Source organism: Molossus molossus, unplaced genomic scaffold, assembly GCF_014108415.1.
Source record: "Molossus molossus isolate mMolMol1 unplaced genomic scaffold, mMolMol1.p scaffold_m16_p_1, whole genome shotgun sequence".
Lineage (NCBI taxonomy): Eukaryota > Metazoa > Chordata > Mammalia > Chiroptera > Molossidae > Molossus > Molossus molossus.
Genome location: NW_023425344.1, coordinates 203,968,258 through 203,977,728, shown reverse-complemented (window position 1 = coordinate 203,977,728; position 9,471 = coordinate 203,968,258).

Below are 9,471 nucleotides of genomic sequence, written 5' to 3'. Positions count from 1 at the left end.
ATTGATTGCAGAGAGAGAGGACAGGAGAGGGAGAGAGAGATAGAAACATTGATGAGAGAGAACATTGACTAGCCGCCTCCTGCATGCCCCCCACTGAGGATCGAGCCCACAACCTGGGCATGTGCCCTGACCAGGAATCGAACTGGAGACCTCTTGGTGCATGGGTTGATGTTCCACCACTGAGCCACAGGCAGGATGGCTAAAATTTTAAAGACTGACAAGCATCACCAAGGATGTGGATCAACCGAAGTTCCTATAGGTTGCTGGTGGGGATAGAAATGAGAGCAACAATTTTACAAAACTGATTGACAATATCTATTACAGAATGTATGTAAACATCCTCCAGAAATTCAATTCCTCATTATATACCCAGCAGAGACGAGGGGTCAGACATGTACAAGCCCTGGCTGAGTGGCTTAGTTGGTTGGAGCATTGTTCTGTACACCAAAGGGTTGCGGGTTCAATTCCAAGTCAGGACACACACCTACGTTGCCAGTTTGATCCCCGTTGGGATATGTGTGGGTGACAACTGATTGACGTTACGCTCTCACATTAATATATTGATATTTCTCTCTCTCTTCCCCTTCCTCTCTCTAAATTCAATAAAAACATATCCTTGGGTGAGAATATTTTATTAAAAGGACATGTACAAGAATGCCTATGTATTCGAAATATCCTCAAACTGGAAATAACACAAATGTCCAGCATCAGTAGAATGGATATATTATGGCATAGGCACAGTGCAATACTACTCGTTTTTTTGAATGATCTGCTGCACACAACAGTTTTATAGGTGAATCACATAGAGGAAAGAAACCAGATACAAAAGAGGACACACTGTGTGTCATTCATGTGCAGGCCCAGAGCTGTGTGGTGGAGGTCAGACTAATGGTACTTCAGGGTTTGTTGACTGTGAGGGGCATGAAGGAGCCTTCTAGAGTTCTGGAAATGTTCCATATCTTGATCCAAATAGTAGTTACATGGGCATATTCATTTGTAAAATTCATCAAGCTGTAGGTTTAAGATTTGTGTACTTAATACAAGTGATACACTTGGGAGTCTAAATTCAAATCCTAACTTCACTGCCATCAAGCTCTGTGACCTTGGGGGTAGTCACTTCATCTCTCTAGTCTTAGTTCCTCCTTTTGTGAGATGGAAATTTCTGTGAAACAATGTAGTCAAGTTGCCTAGTAGTGGCTGAAACGTAGCACCCATAGCAGGAGCACTCCTTCACAATCATCACATTGGGGACCCTCCTAATAAGACACCTCCTAATAAGGGGTGCTAGCTATCTTTATCTCAGCTGACACCCCCAACACCTGAAATAATACAGCAGGTGCCAAGAATCCCACGTCGTAAAGGGCCGGGGCCATCTGTGCGGGACAAGCTAAGAGGGGGCCGTTCGCCGGCACCTGCAGGGCGGAGGAGCTGAAAGAGACCGCGGACGAAGGCCTGTGATGGGAGCGGCAGCGTCACGTGCTCCCTGACGCGCAGGGGAAGGGCGGAGGCGCATCAAGAAGGCACCTGGGGAGCTCGCTGTGCAACCCCAGGGTTTGGAGGACAGGACACACAGATTGATGTCTGGCTGTGCCTGAGTAATGGAGGGGGAGGAACTGGTTGGACGGCCTGGAGCAAGGCAAGGGGGGGCTGCTCTGGGGGAGAGCACCTCATTGTTTTCTGGCCAAGGGCAGCCTGATTGAGGTCTCCCCAACTGGACTGCACCGCAGATGACACCTGGAACAGGGAGGGTTGCTAACAGGGGTGGTCAGCTGACAGCCCAGGGTTGAGGGGGAGTGAGGAACAGAGGGGAGAGGGGCATGGCCCACAGCAGGGTGCCCCAGAAATGGTGGACTCCAGAGCCCCCGCACACCATCAAGGGGGACCTTTCCTGCCCCTCACCTCTCCTCCAGCCCTGTGCCTGCTCTGCAGGGGCCAAAGCAGCAAGGTGGTGGGTGGGGGGGTGAAGAAAGGCCAGCAGTGGTCATGGCTGCCACTGCGTGTCTGAACCCCAGAGCAGGCCTAGTGACAGAGGGCTAATTAGATAAAGCCTGGAGTTTTGAGCAAACGGGGTTCGATTTTCTATTCAGTAAAGTGAGATTGTCTTGAAAGACCCAGGGCAGCGACAAGACCTGCCTACGATTTTATTGAGGGATGGGAAGAAAGCGAGCTGTCTGAAAAAGACAGGGAAAATGAACTGGACTTTGGTTTGCACGCTGGATCCAGCTGGGACCATAAGATGGTTCGGTCTGTGTAAAAGTGCCCGGCACATACCAGATCACCTACTGTTTCCCCCGGATAATGGGAGTAGCTGTTTCCAGGTCATCTTGGCCCTGCTCCAAGCCCAAGAAGTGCCCAAGAAAGCCTTGCTCAGGGCTGCAGGACGACAGGGGGAAATACCCCTGCAAAACCTTGCTCCGTCTGGACTTGGCACTGGACTACTGCGGTCTGCTGAGCGTTCCTGCTGGGACTCCAAGTGAACCGTGCAACAACTGCTCTGAGAAGGCCCAGGACGGGCAGGGGTTGGCAGGCCTCTCCCAGCTTCCGAATTGCTGTCAGAGGCTGTGACCTCACTTCCTTAGCCTGCTCCAAGGTGGGCCTCGTCGTCCTGGATGTTCTGTGGACAGGAGGGCAGCAGCTTGGGCTCGAGGGCCTGGCTCAGGCCACTGCAGGCTGCTGAGCAGGACTTGGTTGGGCCACTGGAGAGCCACACACCTGTGTCCCTGTTCACAGTTAAATGGAGGGGAAATGCCCCATCCCAGGAGAGTGGAGGGAAAGTGGATGTCCTTCCTCATTAGCTCAGCTCTCTGGATAAGTAAAAAGGGGGAAAGGAGCTGCCACTTATGGAGTGCTTACTGTATACCAGGCCCTGTGCTAGGGGCTTTACATGGGCTGTCTTAGACTCCTGGGAAAAAAACAACCGTGTGAGATGGATATTATTTTTCTCGTTTTCCAGATGAGATGGAGGGATGTCCCAGAAGTTCGAAAACTAGCAAATGGGGCTGCACTTTCCATGTTCTTTCCTCGGCATTCTACCGCCTGGGTGGGTAACCTACTCACAGTCAGTCACATGCTCCCCAGCACTTGCAAACGCCGGGCTTCAGAGACTTTTGCTGGCATATAATATGGAACGGGGTACTGCAGTGTTAAGAGATGAGGGCGGGAGTCAGCCCCCCTGAGTTCCACCATTTATGAGCTGTGTGCCCACAGAAGAGTTATTTAACTTCTCTGAACCTCAGTTTCTTGTTTGTAAGGAATAATACTGATAATGGCATCTGCTCACTGCATTGTGAAGGGACAGGTGACCATGCACAGGAAGCCCTTGTCCCAACTCAGCGTGTTGTATGTGCTCAGTAGTCATTACTTGGAGTTATTCTTATCACAAGTGAATGAGGGAAGGGGCAGGTATTTAGGGCTCTGAGGTCCAAAGTTTAGATGATATCCAGGGGCACACATGATCACTGGATCACCGATCACTGAGATGGCCTTAATCCACAGCCTGTGTCTCAACAGGATGCCAGCCCCCTCAAGGGTCACGCATTTGCCAACACACACTCTCCTCCCAGCCCGAAGGCAGCAGGAGGCACTGAGCCGTGTGCAGAGACGGAGAAGGATGTGTGGGTGGCCCGTGCTGCAGGCTAACAGGGAAGGTGGTTCTCTGTCGCCTGCTCTGGGGAGCAGTTTGCAGGGGTGGGAAGACTTCTGTGGCTGCTTGGAATAGACCAAAAACTACAGAAGGCCCTGCAGGCAAAACGCTCTCCCGGACTCCACGGCTCCAAGCCCTGCGAGGCTCCCTCTGCCCTCACAATAAAGTCCTTAACATAGTTATATATCATGTTATATTTTTTCTAGCTCCTTCCCAATTTGATCTCTTGAAGCATTATATTGAGCATCTGTATCCGTTTCTCCCCAGTCACCCCCGAAACACAGTCATACTTGCCCAGTGCAAGCTCAGCTCCCCCAGGTTAGGCTGGGGACCTCCCTCTCGCCCTCGAGTTCACACATCTGGGCATCTGGACCACTGCCAGCCTGGACTCTGGGAACAACAGCAACTCTACACGCCAGCAGAGGAACCCAGCTCATTCTGAGTAAAAATAACCTGTCAAATCAATTACAGTGGCAGAACCAATTAGGGTGACCGCAGGGGAACAAATATGCAGTGTTTAACTTCATCATCTTTCTGTTTCAACGGCACTCCGGCAAGACTGCGTGACTAAGGCAAATGACTATTATATAACTGATATTTTTATCCTTTGCCCCTCTCATCAGAAAGAGAAGCTGTTACATTTCGTTTTTCTTCAAAGTGGGGGAAAAAAGGCAAAAACAACAACAACAACAATGATTGTCTCTGAACTTGCACAAATCATAAGAAAGTTCAGAACCCTCTATTGTGAATAAAGACATGTAAAACTACTTGTTAGTTAGGTGACCTTAGGGGAGGCAGTTTTCTGCTGTGATTTTCCATCTGCGAAGGAAGAGATTTGAACTTGGTGATCTCCGAGAGCCATCTTTACAAATTTTAACTTCTTATGACCCTTAAATCCTGCATAGCCACGATGGGGACCTTATTTATCTTTGAGTCACTCCATTGATCTTTGTATAGTGTCTGTATACTGAGTTCCTCCATCAATATTTGCTAAACCAAATTAATAGGTTCCCTCTTCCTTTCAACATTTCCTTTCTCTAGGACACGTGTTAGACACTGGAAGATAAATAGCAAAGTAGGATGAAGAATAACATCCTTGCCCTAGCCGGTGTGGCTCAGGTGGTTGAGTGTTGTCCCATGCACCAGAAGGTTGCCGGTTTGATTCCCGGTCAGGGCACGTGCCCAGGTTTTAGGTTTGATCCCTGGTTGCGGTGCGTGTGGGAGGCAACCAATGTTTCTCTCTCTCTCTCTCTCTCTAATCAATAAAAAAAATTTCCAAAAAAAAGAAGAATGCCCTCCACTTGAGGGCAGCCAGGCTGTGTCTCTGAGAAGTGCCGCTGCCTTGGGCAATGGGGTTAGTGTCGCAGGAGCAGGTACTCAGGGAAGAGAGCTATTTCTAAGGTCAGGATGGGAGGAGGTGAAATTTGGTTTGAGCTTTGAGTTCTGACAATTCAGTTAGATGAAGGTACTCTCGAGGTACCTGTAGGAGTGGCCTTTGCAGTAGTGGGGGGGAGAGAGCCTGTCAGCAGTGAGGGCTGTGTTAGAAAGCACGCAACAGGTGTCTTGTGACCAGACTAGGAGAAGCTTTGGAAGCTGGTGGCAATGTCCTGGATGCAATGGGAGAGGACAGTGGGATGGAGTCTCTAAGAACATCACCTTCTCCTCTGGCCAGTGGGTCAACTCGTCATTGTGAATAGAGATGGACTCTGGTGTCTAGAGTCTAGAAGGATCTGGGGGGGGGGGGTTGATGGTTGCAGAAGTGGAGTCCTTTTGCTCTGCAAAGGAGGCCCGAAATTCACCCACCTTGCCCAGTGCACCCTCACAACTTCCAGGGCTGGAGATTGAAAGTTCCGTATTGTGGCCGATGCTGTCAGCGCCCTCCCCTGCCACCCCCGTGCAGAAGGCTGCTGCCTTCCGACGCCTGCAGGCACAGTGGGCCAGTGTGTGGCGACCCCGGAGTGCCCCGGAGCTAATGCTGCTGGAAACAGCCCTCTATTAATGAGGGCTGAGGATATGGTGGGTCAGTCCCAGCTTCCTTACCCCTGGGGCAGGAACTCTGCAGTATGCTGCAACTCCCTTTCCCAGAACCCCATCAGGACTGAGCCCCAGCTGCCCGCGGTGGGGACCTGCTCAACAACACCCCTTGTATTGGCTTCCTCCCCCCTCTATCTCACTACCACACCCCTTGACCTGGGTTTTTAGCGATCACCTCCCAAATTAACTACAGTTGGCTCTCTGTATCCATGGGTTCCACATCCACAGATTCAACCAACCATAGATTAAAAATATTCAGAAACAAAGTTATGTTGTTACTGACACGTGCTGTGTAGTTCGGCCGAGGTTGGCTACATCTGTACTGAACATGCACAGACATTTTTTCTTGTCATTAGTCCCTAAACAATATAGTATAACAACTATTTACAAAGCATTTACATTGTTTTTGGTATTACAAGTAATCTAGAGATGATTTAGAGTAGGTGGGATGGTGTGTCGGGTTATATGCAAATACTGTGCCATTTTCTTTTGTTTGTTTTTTGTTTGTTTGTTTTATCCTCACTGGAGGACATTTTTCCAGTTTTTGTTCAGATAGAGTGGGAGGGAGAGAGAGGAAGAGAGAGAGAAATATTGATGTGAAAAGAACACATCAAGTGGCTGCCACCCGCACGACCAACCAGGGCCGGGGACAAACTGCAACTGAGGTACATGCCCTTAGCGGGAACCGAACCCGGGTCTCTCTGGACCGCAGGCCGACGCTCTAACCGCTGAGCCACACCGGCCAGGGCCTGTGCCATTTTCTATAAGGGACTTCAGCCTCCACAGATTTTGGAATCCACAGCTCCTGGAACTAGTCCTCCGTGGACACGAAGGGATAACTGTACTTACATTGGAATCTTTGACTCAAGGTCAGCTTCTGGGGAAACCCGAACCAAGACAATTAATGAAATTCATTTTATAGCTGGGAAAACTGAGGCCCAGACAGGAGAGGGTGGTTTGCTCAGGGTCACCTACCAGTTGGTTGAGTCAGGGCATGAGCCTGGTCCCACCCACCAGACCAGACATGTCTTAGATTAGTGTTCCCTCTGCTCCCCCACTAAGGCTCCCAAAGTCAGGAGTCAGCACTAGAAACGATTCTTCTTCCACTCCTGTTTGAACAGAAAGCAAGAGGCCTCAGTGGGGGGAAGAAGTGAGAGTCTGAGGCTCCCAGATGTGGCCCCTCATTATCCTGGAAAGTGCCCTTTGGTCTCTGCAGTAACCAGGGCAGCCGCCCCATTTATCTGATCTTGGTGAAGCAGCCACATCCTTTGGTTCCAACTGCTGGGGCCTAAACGGCATATTTGCAAAATGGAATCATTTGCCCTTAAAAATAGGAGAGAGGAGGAAGGTGTTGTTTTTTTCCCCCTCTCTCTCCAGGAAAGGGACATGAAGCTTGGGGTCTTTCCAGGTCAACATTAAAGAAGTGTGGTATCATGATGAGATAGCAACCAGAAAAATGGAGTGTGGGTGGATAGAGTAGTGTCCTGTTTAAAGCAAGCAAATACATCTTAAAATGGTGAAGCTGTTTGTTGTCAGTGAAAGGAATCCAAGGGGAATATCACTGAGAAACAAAGACATGTTCTGTCTCTTTAAATAACTCAAGGCAGTTTGACATCTTAGTCAACAGAGAGAACAAAGATAGTGTGTGTTCAGGGTAAGGAAACTATTTTTTCTCTTGAAAAGAAAGCAGATGTTATCACCTAGCTCTGGAGAAGTTTGAGGAACCTCAGCACAATTTGACACTTTTCCAGGTTCAATAAATACTGCTTTGATGTGCTAACAACCCCTAATGAAGCTGGTCACTTAAATGAGCTAACCGTTAGGCTACTAATAGATTGTTATGACAGTTTGCCTTGCTGCATATGGAACATTAAACATTCAGACGTTTTGAGCAAATCATTCTGTTTCTGCCTTGCCAGAGAATATTTGTGAAGGGCTAATTGCAAAGTCATTTATTCATTTATTTTTACTATATGGTTGAAAAGAAGATATACGCAGATGATGGATTCAACTGGTCACACTTGGAATATGTAAGGTCAGAAAATGCCCAGAGAGTTGCAGGCAGGGCCAGGAAGTATCACTGTGGCTGGGGAAGGAAAGGGAAGATTTCACTGAGACTGAGTCTCTTTTTCTGTGGCTCTTACATATTTTGGGGAGAATTTGAATAAATAGGTAGGAGGTACCCAGGACCGAAGCCAAGGTAACCTGGCTGGAATAGGTGGTATGTGATGTGGAGCTGTTGGAGAGGAAGCTGGAAAGATGTGGGTCCCAATTTGGAGGACCTGAGATGCTATACTGAGAGGTCTAAGCTTTCTCCTAAAGGCAATGGGGAGCCACTGAATGCTCAAGATCATACAGGGAGGAAAACTGAACTCAAGGTAGTTACTACAAAAGGCAGTCATTAATATCCCCATATGATATTGATATTAGAAGTCTGTTAGGAAGTCCATTCACACTTACGGCTCACTTTCGGGGCAAGGGGTGGGGAGAGAGAGGAAGGAAGGGAGTGAGCTATTAAAGATTTCAAATTACAAAGTGGAAGAGGAATTTCTCAATCGAATCAGGCAACAAGGACACACTCTCCTTGCTGGGAACCTGACCCAGCTGCTACCCAGGCCTGGCACACACCGTGGGGTCATAGCAGCATCCGTTTGAACTGCTAGTTAAAATTCTGCTGGATTTTCCATGATAATCCCTTAGACACCTAACATTTATATAGCTCAGCCGCAAAACTATTGCTTTAGGCTGGACCTCAGCCTGTTACTCGCTTAATTAATTTGTTTTGTTTTGTTTTTCCTACAGTCCTCCAAAATCTATCTGAGGGAGTGAAATTTCAGCAAGCTTGCTTGCATTTCTGAATTATTTGGGTTTTTCCCCTTCCACTCCTCTGAAACCAGACTTTGGGAGTGTATGTTTCCATCAGTACGTTATTAAGCAGAAAGCTCAGGGAGCAGGGGATGCAGGGTAATAAAATTTTCTGGGTAATGGAGAGATCTGTTGGTAAAACTCAATTTGTTTCAGTCTTCTTTGTGACTGCTAGTTATTAAAAAATGTCACTCTGTGTTTTCTGCCCTCCAATTGTGATTAAATAGATCCTTGCTGCAGAGGTTCCTGTGGGTCACGGAGGAGTAGTGTGGTCATCAATAACCACAGGCTGGGCTAGAGCAGGAGACAGAAAAGGGGAAGGACGTGGGTCACTGCCCCAGACGATGTGGCCGAAAGACACCTCGGGACTGAAGGCTACCACATCCCTCTGTCCCCTCCACCAGCCTCCCCTCCTCACGTAACCCAGCGAAGGAAGCGGGTCACAATCTTGGCACAATCTTTTTTTTTTTTCTTTTTTACTAATTTTCAAGAAGAAAAGACAGATGTTGGGGGGAATACTCTTAAGGGGATGTGTTTTAAATGGCAACTTCTAGGGGGAGGTCCTAAGGGTTCGGACACCCTGGGTCAAGTAGGGTATGAGCAAGTTCATTTCTCCTGGCTCTGCTGTTCATTACCCGCGGGCCTCGGGTGTCCTTCTCCTCCAGGGCCTCATTGGCAGCCTCCCCGAAGGGAGGGGCTGGCTGTGGTCTGCAGGGTCTCTCCCACGTGGCTGTAAAATTGGGATAATAATGCCTTTCCTGCTCACCTCAAGGAGGTGTGAGGAGATCAAAATAAAAACTGATTGCAAGTACTTGGTAAGCTGTAAAGCCTTACGTAATTGGGAGAGGTAAGGCTTTCCCGAGGCTCCCTCAGCAGTCAGGAACTTCCTGATGCAAACCAGGTGTTGGTGTGATTAGATTTGAGGGAAG